This window comes from Ochotona princeps, chromosome 17 (genome assembly GCF_030435755.1).
Source record: "Ochotona princeps isolate mOchPri1 chromosome 17, mOchPri1.hap1, whole genome shotgun sequence".
NCBI lineage: Eukaryota > Metazoa > Chordata > Mammalia > Lagomorpha > Ochotonidae > Ochotona > Ochotona princeps.
In genome coordinates, this window is record NC_080848.1 from 26,123,485 (window position 1) to 26,142,384 (window position 18,900).

Sequence of the window (18,900 nt, forward strand, 5' to 3'; positions counted from 1 at the left end):
TGTGCATGATTAAAACAAAATCTTATCTGTTGGGGCCAGCATGGTGGCATAGTAGGCTAATCCTTGGCATCACATATGCGTGCTGATTCTAGCCCTGGCTGCTGCACTTCTGATTCAGCTCCCTGTTTATGCACTGGAAAGTAGCAGAGGGTGGTCCAAGTCCTGGGGTTCCTGCATCCATGTTGGAGACCCGAAGGAAGGTCCTGATCCCTGGCTTCAGATTGGTTTAGCTCCAGCTGTTGCAGTCATTTAGGAAGCGAACCAATAGATGCAAGATCTCTCTTTGCCTCTCCTTATCTCTGTAAATCTCCCTTCAAGATAAAAATAAATATATTTTTTTTAATTTTATTTTTTATTTTCATCAACATGAAAGACTGAGTGAAACAGAGTGCACAGGATAGAGACATATCCATTCAGTCTGCTGATTCACTTCCCAAAAATCTACAGCAACCAAGGCTGGGACAGGCTGAAACCAGGAGCCTGGAATTCCATCCGAGTCTCCCACATGGGTAGCAGGGACTAAGCACTAAAACCATCATTTGTTGCTTCCCAAATCATATGTTAGGGGGAAGCTGAATCAGAAGTGGAGTAGTCAGACTTCAAACCAGCACTCCAGTGTGGGAAATGAAGTCCCAACAGAGACCTAACCCACCCCCCACCCAAATGCCTACCCTGTGTATGCACATCTTTGTTATTTCATCTTATTCCATATTCATCCAAGTTGAACTTTTCTTATTATTTCTAAGCAATTAACAACTACTTATTCAACAAATGTTTTCTGGGCTCTTATGTTGTGCTAGCTGATGCTGTAAATAAGACAGGTAAAGCATCTAGACTTCTGGACAGGGGTGGGAAGTAGGCAATTAATTAGCAAGGGAACATAAATTAGCACAGTAATTTCAAAGAGTAAGAAGTGCTAGGAAGAAGAAAAATAGGAGAATGTGACCGAATATGATTTGGAGATAGGTGAAGAATATTTCAGACTTTGGTGTTAAGCCTCTTAGACTTCATGAACACCTGGAAAAGACAGAGAGAAACCTTCCTGCAACAAAGCCTCCACCTTGTCATTTCAACAATCACTTCTTTAATGTATCTCTTTTCTCAGCTGAAAGTCAATGTTGGGGTTCCTTAAAACAGAGCGGCTCTTTGGAAAAGAATTACAGAAGTGCGAAGTTTCTTCTTTCAGCCAATCCACATTGCTCTCCTCCCTGGGCCAGTGTTGTCCTGCTGCTGGGTGTGTGGTAAGAGCAAAGGAGGTGAGACACCTGCTCCAAGGGACTTCCAGATCATTCTCCAGGAAAACCTAATACACGCAAGGTAACTTCTTGTGGTGGCAAGTGCTGAGCAGGAAGTAAATAAGGAGAATGAATTGGGAGGCAATTTTGGGGATGTTGGGTCAGAAAAGGCCTTTGCAAAAGGTCTTTCAACTAATTGTTTTTAAAGAATGAAAGGGGCTCGACGTGGTAGCCTAGTAGCTCAAGTCCTTGCCTTGTATGCACAGGCATCCCATTGGGGAGTCCAGATCTATTCCGGTTGCTCCACTTCCCATCCAGCTCCCTGCTTGTGACATGGGAAAGCAGTTGAGGATGGCCCAAAGCCTTGGGACCCTGCACCCATTTGGGACACCCAGAAGAAGCTCCTGGCTCCTGGCTTTGGCTCGGCTTACCTACGGCCGTTGTGGCCGCAAGGGGAGTGAATCAGCGGACATAAGATCTTCCTCTCTGTCTCTTCTCCTTTCTGTATATCTGACTTTCCAATAAAAATAAATAAATCTTAAAAAAAATAATAAGCAGGTACCTATCAATGAGAGGGGAAAGAGCATTATAGGCAAAAGGAATGGCTTACACCAAGGGCTAGAGGTAGGAAATGGTGTTTGTTTTTGTTTTGACAGACAGTAGTGCCAGATGAGGTTGGAAACAGTGGGCCTACATAAGGCCTTGGAGGATCTTTAGCTCACAGTCCAATGTGGGGGGCAACCCTTAAAGCACTCTGACTTGCACACCATGAATTGCTCCCTGGCAGGAAGTTTCAGAGAAAAAGTACATCTATAAGGTGGACCTCTTTGGAGACTCAAGATGGCAGAATAGGGTAAGCACATGTTTAAACAGACAGAGAAACATTAGCCAGTATGAAGCAAAGAGGACATTCCAGGAAATAGGAGAGGACAGAACAACAGCAGAGAGGCACCTGGATCCTGACACATACAGGAAAGCAGCCGACACACGGTGTGGTGTTGCAGTGACTGATACCCTTGCGGCATTCAGCCAATGGGGATCTGAACTCCACCAGAAGCTGTTACTCCACCAGCAACAAGGTGGGAACAGACGTTGACCAGGAGCTCAGGAAGTGAACCCAGACAAAGAACCGCCTATCCTGCTGGTCTGTTTAATTTGATTAGGAGCAAAGACAAAGCATCAGATCCTAAACAGGCGGTGCAGGAACAGGAAGCAGGGTGGATTTCACAGCCCAAAGCCCCAGTAGAGCTGAATCGGGTGCATCATGTGTAGGGAGGCAATGGGACAGGACTGTGCATGCACTGAGCTTGGAGTGAACTCATTTCTGCCTCAGTGAACTGCACCAATGTGGTATCCTACAGGTTCCACCAAAGACAGGTCCAGGTAGCCCTCAGATCTGATGGCCAGCAGATCAAGAACTCTAATAGCACATCAAGCTCCATTTTGTACAGTGTGGAAAGACTTTAAAACTGCAGGGACAATAGTGAGCTGTGCATGAGCTGAGCTTAGCGAGAACTCGCTGAGCTCAGTGCACTGCACTGTTTCCACAGGGAAAATAATACAGACATTACATTGTATGGGTCAAAATTGGTCCATGTGGCCCTCAGACCTAATGGCCAACAGGTTCCAGCAAGATCAGCACCACTAACAACCTAGCTATATAGGATACCTGGTGTCTCCCTAATCCTGGGACCTACTCCAACCGGAAGTGGGAGAAAGGTTGTACAGACAACGGTGCAGCCTCAGCACCGTATCACAGGAGGTGGAGACTGGTGAGCCAGGAGCTGGGGCTATGGAAACCATGGTGGAAGTCTAACATAAGAACCCAGACCTAGAACTCGCTGGGGGTGGGGGCAGTGGCACAAATGACTACAAACAAGAGCCATGTACCAACCACAATAAGCAAAATCAAATTGTAGACATGTGGGTGACACAGCTTAGAAACCTGCCCCAAGGAGAAGACTCTGATAACCAGAGGCACAATGACCAAAAGCAAAAGAGGAAACAGAGGTGCAATAAATATTACTGAAAACTCACCTGCAAAGGAGCAAAAGCCTATAATATAGGGGAACTCAGTCGGGGGAGAAGAACTTCGGGTAAGGGAAATCCCAGGGTTATGGAACTGTGTCATAAAATTATAATAATAATTAAAAAGTAAAATTGAGGGAAAAAAAAGGTGGACCCCTTTGGTGAAAGTTCAACCAATGACCAAAGCCAGCACACACATCAGGCAGCACTCATCCAGGCACATAGAAAGCCAGAGATGGTGAGGGCAGTGCCTGACCATGCAGGCACTGTCACCTGTCACGCTCAGTCACCAGGATGGTGAGAGGAGAGCTGCACCCATCTTCCTTGTGATCCAAAGGTGCCTGCTAACCTGCCTACCCAGTCACCGCTACCAGGTACAAAGAAAAGAAGGCAACCCGAGAGCTTGTACGCCTGTGTTCTTCACAATCATTTCTCTACATTACCGCTCTTGTCATCTTACATTATACATGAATAACTAATCAACCGAACACAAACCCACTGATGAAAAAACGCGTGTTGGATCTGGAGTGTGAACAGGCTAAAGAGTAATATTAATTGCACCGGTGGGAGCAAACATGAAGGATGCCAAGACAAGAATCAGGCTTCTGAATGCTTGTGGGAAAGGCAACTCCCCAAGAATCAAGGGAGAGGAGAAGCGCAGGTTGGGCTTGGCAGTAACACCGTTCACTTCTCCTTTGGGATTCACTGCATCCATCAGGAATACCCTCTCCACAGGAGCACACGGCCATGGAAACCACGATTCTGTCTCCTCAGCCGAACAGTTACTGTTATGATCTGCTCTTCTCCAAGAGACGTACAGATGTTAAATCTTAACACGCCCCCCCTCCAACCAGTATTGAGGTGGGCTCCAACAAAGTCCTGTACTTAAACTTTCAGAATGCACGACACCATGGTACACATGTAGCAGGTGCCCAGTAAATACATACTTCCAGAAACCTTTTCAATGAAGACATCTGCCTCCATGGTTTTTCTGAAAGTTCTCTCTAGGTCTTTGAGGATATTCCTAACCTTTATATCCAATAAGTGGTCTAGACTATTTCGGCCTCTATCATCATCATCGTCGCCATCATTACCCTCCTCTTCCTCCTCCTCTTCGGCTTCTTAGTAGCACCCGATGCCACTGATATCCTTCAGTTGTCTTTTTGTGACCCTCAGCTTTCCTGGTTCTAATCTTTGCCTACCTGTGGCTTCTCGTCCCTCACCTGCAATACTGCTCTCCCTGTTTCTGCACTTGAAGTACGTATTCTAGAAGGATTCACTTTTTCTCTCGTCACTCTTTTTGTATAATAAATTAATCACTTCTCGTCTCAAATCAACGCATGCATCAATCATCATCCACCACATTATATGCGAAGTACCCGCTTTGAGTCCCGTCTGTCCTTCAAGACTGGGTCCTCGTGTGCCCCTAGGGCCTGGCACAGAGCTGGGCCCTGAGACATGCTTGTTATACACAGCGCCCCCCACCCCCTCCCGGGGAAGGCTCCACCCTTCCAGTTACGCTTGGTGCCAGACCGGGTGGAGTATTAACCCCATTTTGGAGAAAGCAAGACCTCAGAGCTCAAGGGGTTAAGTGAGCCCTGGAAAGGTGATTCCCCAGCCTGGCTACCAGAGTTGATGTTGTCAGTGCAATAATCAAATCATTCTGGTCCTTCCAATTGGAACAGGACTGCAAAGCTAATTGTGATGCTGTCTAAATACTGACATCCAATCTTTTTCATGCTCTTCTGAACAGGCTTGAATCTGCCAGTGCCTCTCTTAAAATATAGCCTGCAGGACTGAGCATAAAACGGCATGTGGCCTGACCTGCCAGCGCGCGCTGGGATTACTGCTTGCCTCCTTCCACACTCCGCGGTGCTATTAATAGAGCCTCCGATTGCATTAGGGTTCTCAACAGCCTCCTGGCACTGGAGGTTCACATGAGGCCTATGATCAGCAAGCCGCCCCCACCCCACTGCCCCGGGTCTTTCTCACCAATGCCTTCTGCCAGGCCAGGTCGCCCCTTCAGCCACTTGGGCAATTGATTTTGAGGGGCACATACTCACGATTATCTGTGATCTAAGCTAGACAAGACAAAACTAGATCTTTATCTCCTTTCTCAAGGGGCATTTGCTGAATGGGTGACAGGGCCATGGTGTCTGTTGGGAGCCCAGGGGCTTGGCCAACCACCCTTGAGGGACCTCCCATAAAAGAGGATGCTGATGTAATGGTCTGGCTCAATTCTCTGAGATTGTGGGCCCTTCGTCACCTTAGCCTGTTTCGGGTTGTTTCTAGGCAGAGCCTTTTGTTCTTCCAGCCATGGACACTGCCTCACTTTTATTTCTTAGGCTTTCCCCAGGCAGTATTATTTTTAGCATGAAGACTTTGCTCAGCAATTTATGTTATGGTCTACCCTTTTTGGCCCTCACTTCCGATACCTCTTTTTCCTTTCCTTCCTTCCCCTCCATCTCCTTATGTGTGTCACTTATGTTGCAATAACTAGATGTGATTTCGACCTATTTGAATTCCCCCACCAGAGATTAAAGTATTCCCTTCCTCTCCTTCCTTTCCTTTAATTAGTTTTTTTTTTTTTCAGCCTCTTGGAATTAGCTGATGGTTAATTGTAAAAATTGCCGTGTGGGCTATTGTGGTGAGTCTTGGCGTCAACTCCAGGAAACCTCTGGATTCCTTGGTCTCAGAATCTGAGAGCAGGGCCCTGAACTCTGGCATCTGGGACGGTGGTCTAGTGAGACCCACTTTGGGCTCCGCCAGTAGAGGTAACTGAAATGCACTGGCCCAAGAAGATGTTCCCACTGTTCACCAGATGAGGGCGTTCGTCCTCACGGTCCATCAAAGTTGGCATTTCCCATTCAAAAGCCGGTCTGGGGTGTTGGTTTCCCAAAGAGTCCAAGCAGGATGAGATGATGTGACAAGCCTTGCTGCTCTGTGCGGGCCACCTCTTACACCGCGTGAATGGCAAAGAGCCAAGAGCTTTTTTGTTTGCTTGTTGTTTGTTGTTGTTTTTTAAGCCCAATGTTATCGTAAAAAATGTGAAGTTGAGTTGTTGGGAAGTCAAGGTGATGGAGAATGACAGATGCTAGGCCCTGGGGATAATCAGGTGAAGGCTGTAAGTTCACAGACACGTGGATTGTTTAAGGGACCAGGCGGACGGGTCCTGCCTGTTTCTAGCTGTGCTATTTAGATTCTTGTCCAGTGCGGTGACCCCATGGTGCAGGTCATGCCCCAAGGCTGATGTGAAGGCAGCAGTGGCACCATATCAACTGTTTCCAGGGGGAGTTAAAAGGCCAGGCCCGTTTCCTCTGGGGCCCTGGCACCTTTCATCAAGAGCTTAGCTGGTGACTGATGACAACGGGAGAGCTGGAAGATGAAGCCCGACTGCCTGGAGGGGAAAATGGCTTCCAGGTGGGAAGGGCTTGTGCGCGGTGGCTCTGACTCCTGGACTGTTCCTATATGGACTAGGGTCTTCTAGGCTGCAGGTAATGCTGAGCGACAGCCAAAGGAAACAGGCACACGACTCCCAAACTGCCCAGGAGGAAGGCTGTTTAATAAAATAATGACCTCCATGAATAAGGACGATGATGACAGAATGACAAACAGCAGCTAGACAATGCCGGAGCAGCCCTGCCGTGTTTTTAATGTGAATTGTAAGTTGCGGTTCCCTGAGGCTTGTCATTAGTGCCTACCATACTCCCATGCAGACTAGCGCAGGGTGGGGAGGGGCATAGCCAGGCTGGCAGAGGTGTCCCCTGTAGGAGGTTGGAAGATGCCATTGGAGGGAGACAGAGAGTGGGACAGCCAGCCTTGCCGCCAACCCTACCTTTTGTAACCCTTCAAATTCCCTGCCCTGGCTGCACATAGAAAGGCCCTCTGCTATAGGCAGACAGTAAGGGATACCAATTGCTTAGGAGTCCAGTCTTTTTAAAATGTCATCACTATTATTGTTCCTTTTTTTTTAAGATTTATTTTTATTGCAAAATCAGATATACAGAGAGGTGGAGAGACAGAAATATCTTCTGCCAGATGATTTGCTCCCCAAGTGACCCCAACGACCACAACGGCCAGTGCTGAGCCAATCCAAAGCCAGGAGCCAGGAGCTCTTCCAGGTCTCCCACGTGGGTGCAGGGTTCCAAGGCTTTGGACCGTCCTTGACTGCTTTCTCAGGCCACAAGCAGGGATGTTCTTAAAATTGTTTCTTCCTCAGTTTGGAAGAGAAATAAAAACAGAATAAATTCCTCTATTACATAGACTTTTATGTCTCTAAACATATCAATATTAGGAGTAAATAAATTATAAAGACATTTGTATGTTGGAGCAGTAAAAGATGTTTGAAAAACAAGATTTCACCTTCCATCAAACTTATACCCTCGGCCTTTCTGTATGTGTTCTCACACTTTCCAGATATTTTGTACCCCCTGCAATGACTCTGTCAGAAAGAGAGCATCTTGGCTTTCCCATATCAGACAGATACAGGATTTCTACACACTGACTTGTTTTCTTTCTCGGGAGAAAGCAAACTAGCTATGAATTTGAGTACATGTTCAGAAGTCATACGTCTTGAGGAAAAGGAGGTATTTACTGATTTAAGGAAAATACAAAGAACCCAGTATTTTGATACATGGAATTTATACTTGGTGATGAAATTTTCTTGAACAAAAACTCACTCATGGAGCAGGTGCTGTGGTGCAATAAGTGAAGCTGCTACGTGGGACACCTACATCCCTTGTAGGGATGGAAGTAAGTCCTGCCTCGGCTTCCAAGTCAGCTTCCTATTAATGCGCCTGAGGCAGTGGGGCGGGGAGATAATGATGGCTCAAGAACCTGAATTCCTGCCACTCCATGGCTCCTGCCTCATCAAGCCCTGGCTGTTGCCAGCATTTGGGAAAAGAACCACTAAGATCAAGATCTCTCCCTCTCCACCCCCATTCCCTGTCTCCCCTGTTACTCGACAAAAATCTTTAAAAAATTACTTCCCCCGTGAGTAAATATTTTCTAGTAAAAATGTGAATTGTTTTTGTTTTTTGGCACCAAGTCTGGGTGTCTGTTTAACGTCAGATGAGTGGGGTTCTGGAAAGCAGAGAAGTGAACAGATTCTTTGATGAGAGAAGCACCCAGCATAGCAGGGAAATGCAATCCCAAACAGGAAACAAAGGGCATGGTGTGGAAAAGCGCAAGTAGAAATTAATCTTGCTTTTCCAATTGGAAAACATGCTCATGGTTGTTAGTAACTGAGTCAAGACGTTTAAATCACATACATACTTTTCCATCTTGACAGTGACCTTTTGTAAGTGTGCAGTGGGGAAGAGAAGATGAGCCAAGACATGCTCTATAAAGAGCATTTCACTTAATTGAACATGAAATGTGTTGCAATCTGATACCATTAATAATATGCAATCACTACTTTATATCTACTACGCAGCTGATTTGGTCAGAGTCTTAACTAAAGCAGTCCAGAAATGTTAGCCTGTGAATCCTGTTGCAAGTCTGGGCTACACAGCTGGTCAAACCTGGGCCACACAGCTGGTCAAGCCTAGGCCACACAGCTGGTCAAGTCTGAGCCACGTGGCTGGTCAAGCCCACGGTATGCAGCTGGTTTTAGTGTGCCTCAAAGTATCCCATTTTAGTCATCTTCGCTGTTTAACAAATTACGCCTTTCCCAACTCCATCACTGCAAACACAAACTTTTTGTCTCACACAAGATTCACAGTCAGGAACCAGGGACAACTTAGCTGGGTGATTCTGGCTCGAGGTATCTCACAGAATTGTAGCTGAGCCACTGGTGACAGTTGCAGTCATCTGAAGGCTGGCCTGGGGCCATAGACACACTTGTGAGGTGGGACAGACTCACAGCCTCTGCACCTGAGTTCCGGTTAGTGACAAGAACCTGCCAAGCTCCTCGTCGGTGTCTCCACAGTGCTGCTTTAGCTTCCTTGAGACAAGACAGTCAGCTTCCCCTTCTAGCACATTCTACTCAAACGCCACAGGTCACAAGTCACACTCTACCTCTTGGAGTATGAAAACATTTGTGTACAGATGTTTAAGTCATCGTGATTCCCCTGTTTAGAACCAGGGTGGTTGAGATAGAGGGTGGTTTGGCCGATCAAGTCGCAGCTACTAGGAAGATGTCACATGCAAGGCAACAGGCCCTTTTACTTTCCCTGTGCTTTGGCATCCACACATAACCCACAAGCCCAAAAGCTGCCTCTTCCAATGTCCCACACTCTCCTACAGGGGCAGGAGGCTCTGTGCCCGGCAGCCGATGAGATGGCCATTGGACCGGTAGGTAAGCATTAGCTTTGCTCCTAACCATCTCCAGCACCTTGAGCAAGAAGCCCTTTTATCAGGGATGGTTTCCTCCATGGATCATTCCAAGGTTTCCAAACACCATGCTCTTCACAGTCCTCCAGGGCAACCAGAATACTCGCTGGCCTTACACTGAATCTGGGAGCTTTCAATATCTGGAAATTTGTAACATGAAGAAACTCGAGGAGTCTACTGGACGATTCCACAGATGGGGGAGTGGCTGGACCAGAGTCTCTTGGTTCTAATTCTGAATCACTTTAACTTTGACTCTTTTACTGGGTGATCACTGGTTCTTGACCCTCATTATAATCCTTGGGGGAACATATAATACAAGAAAAAAAAAAAAGGATGATGCCTGGGGGCCTCCCTTGGCAAAATAAAACAGACTTTCTGGGGTGCAGCCCAGTACTTACCATGTTTCCAAAAAACTGGGTTCAACTCTGGGAGTTCACTCAGGGAGCTTTCTCAAAACCCCAGCCCAAACTTTCCCCCAAACCACTTAAATCCAAATTTCCTGGTTCGAATCAGGCACCAGTGTTTTTAAAAATTACCCAGATGATTATAACGTATAGCTAAACTGACCCTTGGTTACCTCATTTGACAGGGATCCAATGCGAACTAATCCATACAGAATTATTTGGAAGAAAAAAAATCAAATTGAGATGCCATAGTTCTCTAAGGAAAAAAATGCACTTGAGATGGAAGATAATAAAATTTTAAAATCAGAGATTAAAAATTATATTCGCGCTGGATTCTTGTCCCAGCTGCTCTACTTCTGGTCCAGCTTCCTAGTATGGCCTGGAAAAGCAGTGGATGATGGTTCAAGTGCTTGGGCCCTTGTTTCCATGTGGGAGACTGGAAGAAGCTGCTGGCTCCTGGCTTCGGATAGGCTCATCTCTGGCTATTGCAGCCATTTGGGGAGTGAACCAGTGGATGGAAGAGCTTTCTCTCTGTCTCTCCTTATTTCTGTAAATCTACCTTCCAATCAAAAACAAATAAGTCTTTTTTAAAAATTAAAATAACTCTTTGAAGAAATTAAATGAAAGTGAACTCTGTTCCTGGGAAGAGGGCAGACATCTTGGAAGTCTCCCCCCACCAACAAACCAGCTATAAATACTAACCAAAATGCGGTGTACACCCATTGAAACAAGCTTACAGCACAAGAAGGAAAGACTACCCAGAAGTCAGAAGGAAGAGGGAGAGGACAGCACAGTTCCCAGGTGAGCTGAGGAGGAGCTGGCCTGGGCAGCTCTGCAGACCTCAGAAGCTGAGCCTGGACTTCACCCCAGGCAGGAAAGGAGGCTCAGGCCCATTCAAAGTGGGAGGCGGAACTGAGAAGCCCCAGGAAAGTCAAAACCTTCAAAAGGCTGACTCATTAGCTCCTAGCTCCGTCATCTTCTCGGTGGCACAAGGACACAAGATGTGCCCGTCTCGGGGTGGGTTGAGGATGGACGTCAACAGCTCACAACTTAGACACTGACATGAGTCCGGAATAAAACATGTGTCCACATTCTTCTCTAAGGACCCCAAAGCTGAGACTCAGTGAGAAAACACACATTCAATGTCACAGTACCCGGTGTTCGTGGACATGATACCCACGAGCAAGATGTGGTAGACACAAGTCTTAAGAACTTCAAATGTCAGAACTGCCAGCCACACTATCAAATGAGTGTCTGACATTCTAAACATATACCATACGTATGGGTATAAATACATAGATATGTAAAATGGTATATATTTGAAATAGAACTAAATAGAATGTCTAGAAAGGTCATATAGGAGTATAGTCGTTGGAATGAAAAGTTCAGTGGTGAGTTAAAAAGCAGGCTAGACACAGTTAAAGAAATAACTGCAGAGGGAGCTGAGCACATTGTCCGGGAGATGCAGAGATGAAATACAGGTGAGCTGGACGATGCACGGTGCGTTGGGAAGGAGGAGGGGCATCACATCTCATAACCAGACCAGCAGGCCAGAGTGGGAGGGAAGCTGACCAAGCAAAGAAAAACGTGTATCTCAAGATGATTATGCACATAAAATGAATTCTGAATTAATTAAAAAAAAGACTTTCACATTTGAATATAGCATATTAAAACTTCAGAAAGCCAAAGGAGAAAATCTTAAACCAGAGAGAAAAAACAGATTTCCTATCAAGCAGCAATAACCAGATTTAATAGCCAACATCTCAAAATTGAGAATTAAGAAAACACGGCTTATTCTAAAGAGCACTGATGTCAAATAGGGCTTGACCCAGGGTGCTCTGTCCACAGAACTCCAGATCCAAAGATGAGCGTGAGCTATGATGTTTCTACGTTAACACAGAGGACTCAGAACCTTCCTGAAAGAACTGTTAAAGAATAAGTTCCAGGAAAAAGGCTTGGCACTTAGAAGGTAAGGGTGTATCTTACAAGCAAAGAAAGGTGAGCAAATACATTGCCTGTATCTAAAATGACGATTAAAATTAGGGGTCTGGCATGCCCCACATCAGGGACCTGGGATGGGTGGGAAGCTGGGTGGGGCTTTTCCCTTTGTTTCTCCCCTGACCCCAGATACGTGAGGAAAAATGATGATATTAGTGTGCAAACAATGGTCTTACCCACCCACCCCCACAAAAGAATAATGCTGGGCCTGATGCGGTAGCCTAGTGGATAAAGGCCTTCACCTTGCACACGTTGGTATCCAATATGGGCAACCATTTTAATCCCGGCTACTCTACTTCCCATCCAGCTCCCTGCTTGTGGCCTGGGAAAGCAGTCGAAGACAGGCTAGAGCCTTGGGACCCTGTACCCAAGTGGGAGACTCACAAGAGGCTCCTGGCTTCAGATTGGGTCAGCTACGTTTGTTGTGACTACTTGGGGAGTGAATCAGCGAATGGAAGATCTGTCTCTGTCTGGCCTCTGCTCTGCAAATCTGCCTTTCCAATAAAAATAAATAAATTAAGAAAAAAAAAAAACTAGGGGTCCGTTGGAGCAGGTGTTTGGCCTGCCTGGGAAGATGTTAGTACCCTACATTGAAAGGCTTGCACTTGATTTTTGTTTCTGTCTCCTGATTCCAGCTTTCTGCTAATGGGTGCCTTGGGGAGCAGCAGGTCATGGGTGAAGTAGTTGTGCCCCTGGAATCCTTATGAGAGATCTAGGTTGAGTCCTGGACTGCTGGCTTCAGCTCTAGCCAGACCTTGGCTATTGCAGGCGCTTGGGGAGTGAAGCAGTAGATTGGAAGGCCCTAGCTTTTTTTTTTTCCCAGCCTCCCTGTTTCTTACATAAATGAAAACGTCTTTTTAGATAGAAAAAGACATGAAATAAAGTATTTTTTTTAAAATTAGGGTTATGAAAACTAGATCAATTAGATTAGAAACTGTAACCACTGAAAGAGTAGAAATAGAATTTATAACTCCTAAATTACTCAAAGAGGCAAGGGGAACAAAAAATTATTAGTCAATCAAAAGAAAGGAAATAAATTCATAAAGAAAGTGGAGTAAGAGACATAAAATGAGACTCAAGGCATCATTCCAGAATTCCAGAAATTAGTAGAGTAACAGCCCTTTTTATACATAGCTGGTAGAGCACACACTGCAATTCTACTTGGGGAAACAGGTTAGTATTACTTTTTTTTTTAAGGTTTACTTATTTGTTTGAAAGTCAAAGTTACAGGAGGGGCGGGGCAGACAGAGAAAACTTCCATCAATGGTTCATTCTCTGCTGGTCAGCATGACCGGGGTCAGGCCGAGCTGAAGCTGGGGACCAGAAGCTCCACCAACATTCATGTGAGTGGCAAGGACCCAACACATGGCCTTCTGCTGCATTCTCAGGCCACTCACAGGGTGCCGTGTCAGAACTGGAGTAGTTGGGATTGGAATCAGTACCTATATGGGACAATGGTGGTGGTGAGTTACCATGCTGGCTCCTTAGCTTTATTTTTTTTTTTTTTAAGATTTATTTATTTTTATTGGAAAGTCAGATATACAGAGAGGAGGAGAGATAGAGAGGAAGATCTTCCGTCTGCTGATTCACTCCTGAGGTGGCCACGATGGCTGTAGCAGACCTGATCTGAAGCCAGGAGCCAGGAGCCTCCTCTGGCTCTCCACGTGGGTACAGGATCCTAAGGGTTTGGGCCATCCTCAACTGCTTTCCCAGGCCATAAGCAAGGAGGTGGATGAGAAGTAGGACCTCAGGGACACAAACCAGCACCCATATGGGATCCCAGTGTGTGCAAGGAGAGGATTTTAGCCACTAGGCTATTGCACTAGATCCGTCCTTAGCATTATTTTTATTTTTCAAAGTTTCACATCACACGTCTTGTGATCCAACAATCACTCCAAAGAGAAATTTAGACCCACAGGTATCAGAGGACAAATCTGTTCCTGATAGCACTATAACAGCAAAAAACTGGAACAACTTAAAAGGCCCATCAAAGGAGGAAAAATACGGGAGAGTTATGCCATGGAATGTTAGACAAGTTTGGAAAAGAATAAATGTCATCACTAACAGTGGTCTTTACAAATTCCATGTTGTATAAAATAGTAAGTTTCAGAGTTTTCCATGCAGCTTAAAAATAAATAAAATAGTACATTATTTTAGTCATGAACATATGTGATACAATTTTTAAAAGCAAAAAATAAACACGATTCAGGTTGTGGTTACCTCAGTTGAGGGAATGAGACGGACAGAAGTGTACAGGTAAAATGTAAGTTGCTGTTTCTGTTTCATTTCTGTGGTTGAACAGTAAGTTTATAGGTGTTCACAATGTCAACAAATAAAATAAAACTGGGCCACAAGTATGCAGTACGTTATGCCAGAGACTGCGATTAATATATTGTTGTGACCCAAAGATCTATTAAGAAATCAGCAAACACAATAAATGTAAATGGACTAAAACTGTTAGTTACCAGAACAAATGAACCAGAGTCGGCTATATGCTGTTTACAAGCCACCTCACTGAAATATAAGGGCATAGAGAAGTTAAAGGATGGAAAAAGATACACATGGCAAGGGGTAACAATACAAGCAGTTATCTTTACCGCCAGCACAGCAACTTTTTTTTTTTAATGAATTCATTGCATTAGCAATCTTTTAAAGATTTTATTATTATTATTGGAAAGCCGGATATACAGAGAGGAGGAGAGACAGAGAGGAAGATCTTCCATCCGATGTCTCACTCCCCAAGTGAGCCGCAACGGGCCGGTACACGCCGATCTGAAGCCAGGAGCCAGGAACCTCTTCCAGGTCTCCCACGAGGGTGCAGGGTCCCAAAGCATTGGGCCATCCTTGACTGCTTTCCCAGGCCACAAGCAGAGAGCTGGGTGGGAAGTGGAGCTGCCGGGACTAGAACCGGCGCCCACATGGGATCCCGGGGCTTTCAAGGCGAGGACTTTAGCCGCTAGGCCACTGTGCCAGGCCCACAGCACAGCAACTTTTAAGCATTAGGGGTAATGAGCACCTGTACCAACATTAAAGCAAAAATTCACAATGAAAACAGTACATTGGAGCTTGTATGTTCCAACAACATATTCTCAACACATACAAAGCATAAAGTGCAAAAATGAAAATAAACAAAACTAACAATTATCATGGGAGATTTTAATAGTTCTTTGGAAGTACTTGGTAACTTTTTAAAACACACACATATATATGTATATATGAGAGAGAGAGAACAAAATTTGATTTACAAGGAGAAACTGGAAATTGCAGCCATGCAGAAATTTTCATGTACCTCTATAAAAAGTGATTGATCAAGCTGACAAAATATTAGGTCAGCTATAGAAAAATCAAGCTAATATAGTTACCATGCTTACTTAGCAGACACATACAGAATGCTACTCTTAATGATTAAGGCACATGAGTTCTTTTCAAAATCAGATGAAAAATTTACAAACACCGACCATGGACCAAAGCAAGTTTCAGGCGTAGGCATTTGTTTAGCGCAGTTTAGGATTTAAGTAATTCCACATCCAAGTGTCTGGGTGTGATTCATGACTCCAGTTTCCTGCCAGTGCACACTGTGGGACGCAGTGATAACAGCTCATATGAGTGGGAGACCTGGATTGCATTTCCCATCTCTCTGTCTTGGCATGGCCCAGCCCATGCTGCTATAGGCATCTGGGGCGTGGCCAAGCAGATGGGACCTCTCAATATTTCTGTCTCCCTGCTTCTCAAAAACAAAACAAAACCCAGATCAGTGGCACAACTGCCCTAGATAAGGATAAGGAAAGATAGGCATAGATACCCTGACACTACGGATAAGTCCAAGCAGAGATCAACATACTTAAATCTATGAGTAAGCAGCATTTTGTCAATAGGTTTGGAAAGGTAGGTAGTCTGGACAATCTCTTTGAAGAACAACAGAGTGTATAAAAATGTTTTCAAGAATAAAATAAAAAATGTGAGGTTTCTAACCATTAAGGAAATGGAAACAGTTAAAAATCAACCACCAGAAATTTGAAAGAAAAAGAAAGGTGAAATCCACAGAACCGCATGCCCTCATGAGGGGCCAGGGAGAGGGTTCAGTGTCGTTGCCTGCAGGGGGGCCCAGTTTATTCAGTGATACATGGGGTTGTAAAGCAGGGGGAAGAGGCTGGGGGTGTTTTCCCACTTGTTGAGTTTGAATCTCAGTAAGCTGGTTCAGTGGAGGGGGTGAGTGAAAAACTGACCCAGCTTAGAGCTAGCCCTTGGGGAAGGTGAGAAGCAGGAGCTCTTACTGTGCAGTTCGGCAGCATTCAACTGCACAGAGGCTGTGCAGGGAGGGAGTGTGGCTGGAGAAGTGAGGGCTGCAGATCAACACAAGGACTGAAAGCAAAGGCAGAGGAGCGGGAGTCAGGACAAAGAGACAGAGAAGAAAAGGTGGGAGGGAGGGGCAGGTTTCTGGAGTCCAGAGAAGATGGAGTTTCCAGAAGGCAGTATCCAACAACAACGTCGTGGGATGTTGACACTGTGAGCGGGTTAGAGACTGACACTGCCTCACTGGAATTCTCTCCTGAATCAGGTACTAAGGAAGTGAGCAAGCTGGAGGAGAAATACAAAATCCCCATCACCATCTATTACAAAGAATAAAGTGCCAGGTGGCAGCGTGGGTGACAATGGACTGCTATGCATCTTGATGCACTGGTTGCACGAATTTGCAATTTGTCAAAACTCATACAATTCCCAAGCAGGAAGAGTAAATGTCACACATTTAAATTAAATACCCAAATGCAGTGGAGACACACAGGCAGAAGAGCCCTTCCTTCTTTATCCACCAACTTGGCCACTGCCCTTTCTGTCCTCCTGGGAGGTCCAATTTGGCTCAATGTTGTCAGCTTGTGTAGGTCTGTGCCTGGGAACCAGAGCACATTTCCCTTGTTGAGGCAGCGGCATCGGGCTCGGGTCAGAACCGCCCTTAGGAGGTGGCTGGTAGGTATGGGGAGCGTCTCCCATCACTGAGGTCCCTGTGGGGTAAAACAAGGAATTGTAATAGGAAAGGCCTTTGCCACCTGGGATGGTCTGGGGCTCTATTGTAAATCCTGAATGTGATCCAATTAGCTCTGTTGTTGGCATTTTGTTTTTGAGAATAAATAATCATACTAAACCATCATCTGGCTTTTCCCAGATGATTTCAGAAACATATTGAAGTGGCAGGAAACACTCAGGTTTGTGGTTTAAAGCCTCGTAGCAGCTTCCAAACATCATAGTAAGCAACGGTTGAGGATAAACATGACCCACATAGGTTTGCAATGAAAAAGGGACATTGACAGTATTTATTTCAGCCCTTTATTCCCATCCCCTCAGTCATGTCAGGGAGTAATTATTCCAATTCTGGGGACAGAGAGGTTTAAGTCTGGTCACCTAAGGCTTTGGGGGTTCAGAGTTTCCAGCATTCTATTTTGTCAAGACTCGCAGTGGATCTGTTGCAGTTTGGTGTTGAGTGTTTTGTAATTGTCTCCTAATCCGATGAAAATTAATGGAAAAGTGTTAACTGAGTATCAATTCATGCTTAACATTAATCTGAGCATTTGATGAACCACAACTTTATGTTGCCCCTCATGCCATATTAACTCAGTGTACTGTAATGACCTAAAACAATAAGGAAAATTACATCCGTATTGTTTTCAATACCCCATAAATTGGATCCAGCCTAAAGCTGGCCAGCTTGGAGTCCGCAACGCCTTAGGGAAGCTACAAACATGGTCTTTTTTGGAGTTTTCCAGAGGTGGGTGAAAGCAGCCGTTATTAAGCGCCTCCTGTGTGCCTGCCTGGACTTAGGCTACATCAGCACGCAGCTTTCCAGGTGGCAGGGTGAGTTTGCAGCCACTTTTACAGCCACCTCCTCGGGTCATGAGGGGGTCTCGGGTTGTTGCAGTCTCTTGCATTTTATTATCTGCACACAGGCAAGCAGGGTAACTTGAGAAATCATCAACTATACGGCGGACGGGTCGGAGCGCGGTTTCTTGCAAAAAGAAAAAAACAAAACAAGAACAGGGGGGAAAAAAAAACCACAACCCTTCTCTGCCACCCTGCCGACGCTCCCAAGCTGGTTCTCACCATGGGCAACGTGCTTGCTTCGAGCCCCAATCGTTTGACCTTGACCCCTGCAAACCTGTTTCTTTATATTTTAAAACGTTATCCCCACGCACGCAGAAACCGTTTCTCCGGCACTTTCCAGCTGGAACCCCGTCGATTTCTCAAAGTTGGAAAATAACCTTTTCCCGGGCACGGATTCGTACCTCTGCCGGGGCAGGGCGGGGAGCGGCGCGATCCGTGCCGCCGGTGTGCAGCGAGAGCCGGGGAGAACTTCCAGCGCCGAGGGGGGAATAAAATTAGCGGCTGCTGTGTGTGCGCCAGGGTCTCCGCCGTCCTCGAGCCTCGGAGCCTGGGGGGCGTCCGGGCCGCCCCGAGCGCCGCCGGGGTGTGGGTGTGCTCCAGACGTCCTTGACCTAAATTTCTGCGCGCTGTGGCTGCAAACAGCAGCGAGGGCGGCCGGAGCCATCCAAGGATCCTGGCGGCGGCCGGAGGCGGCGAACTTGAATGGAGAGGCCAAACTCGGGGAGGGGGTGAGGGGACCAACGGGGGGCGTCCTCTCCCCGGGCCGGGTGCGGAGCCGCGACCGGCGGGCCCGCGCCGTCCCCCTCCTCCCATCCACCCGCCCCCCGCGGCCCATGTGATCCGGCAGGGGAGGGAGGGTTAGGGGGCGCTCCCCGTCGTCCCGCGCCCCGCCGACCGGGAGGCGGGTCCGCACCCCCTCCCCGCCCCTCGCGCCGCGGGGCTCGCGCGCCGTCCCCGGGGTCCAGCCGCGGGGGGCTGAGTGTGTGTATGTGTGTGTGTTCGCGCGCGGGCGGGCGGGGGCAGCGCCG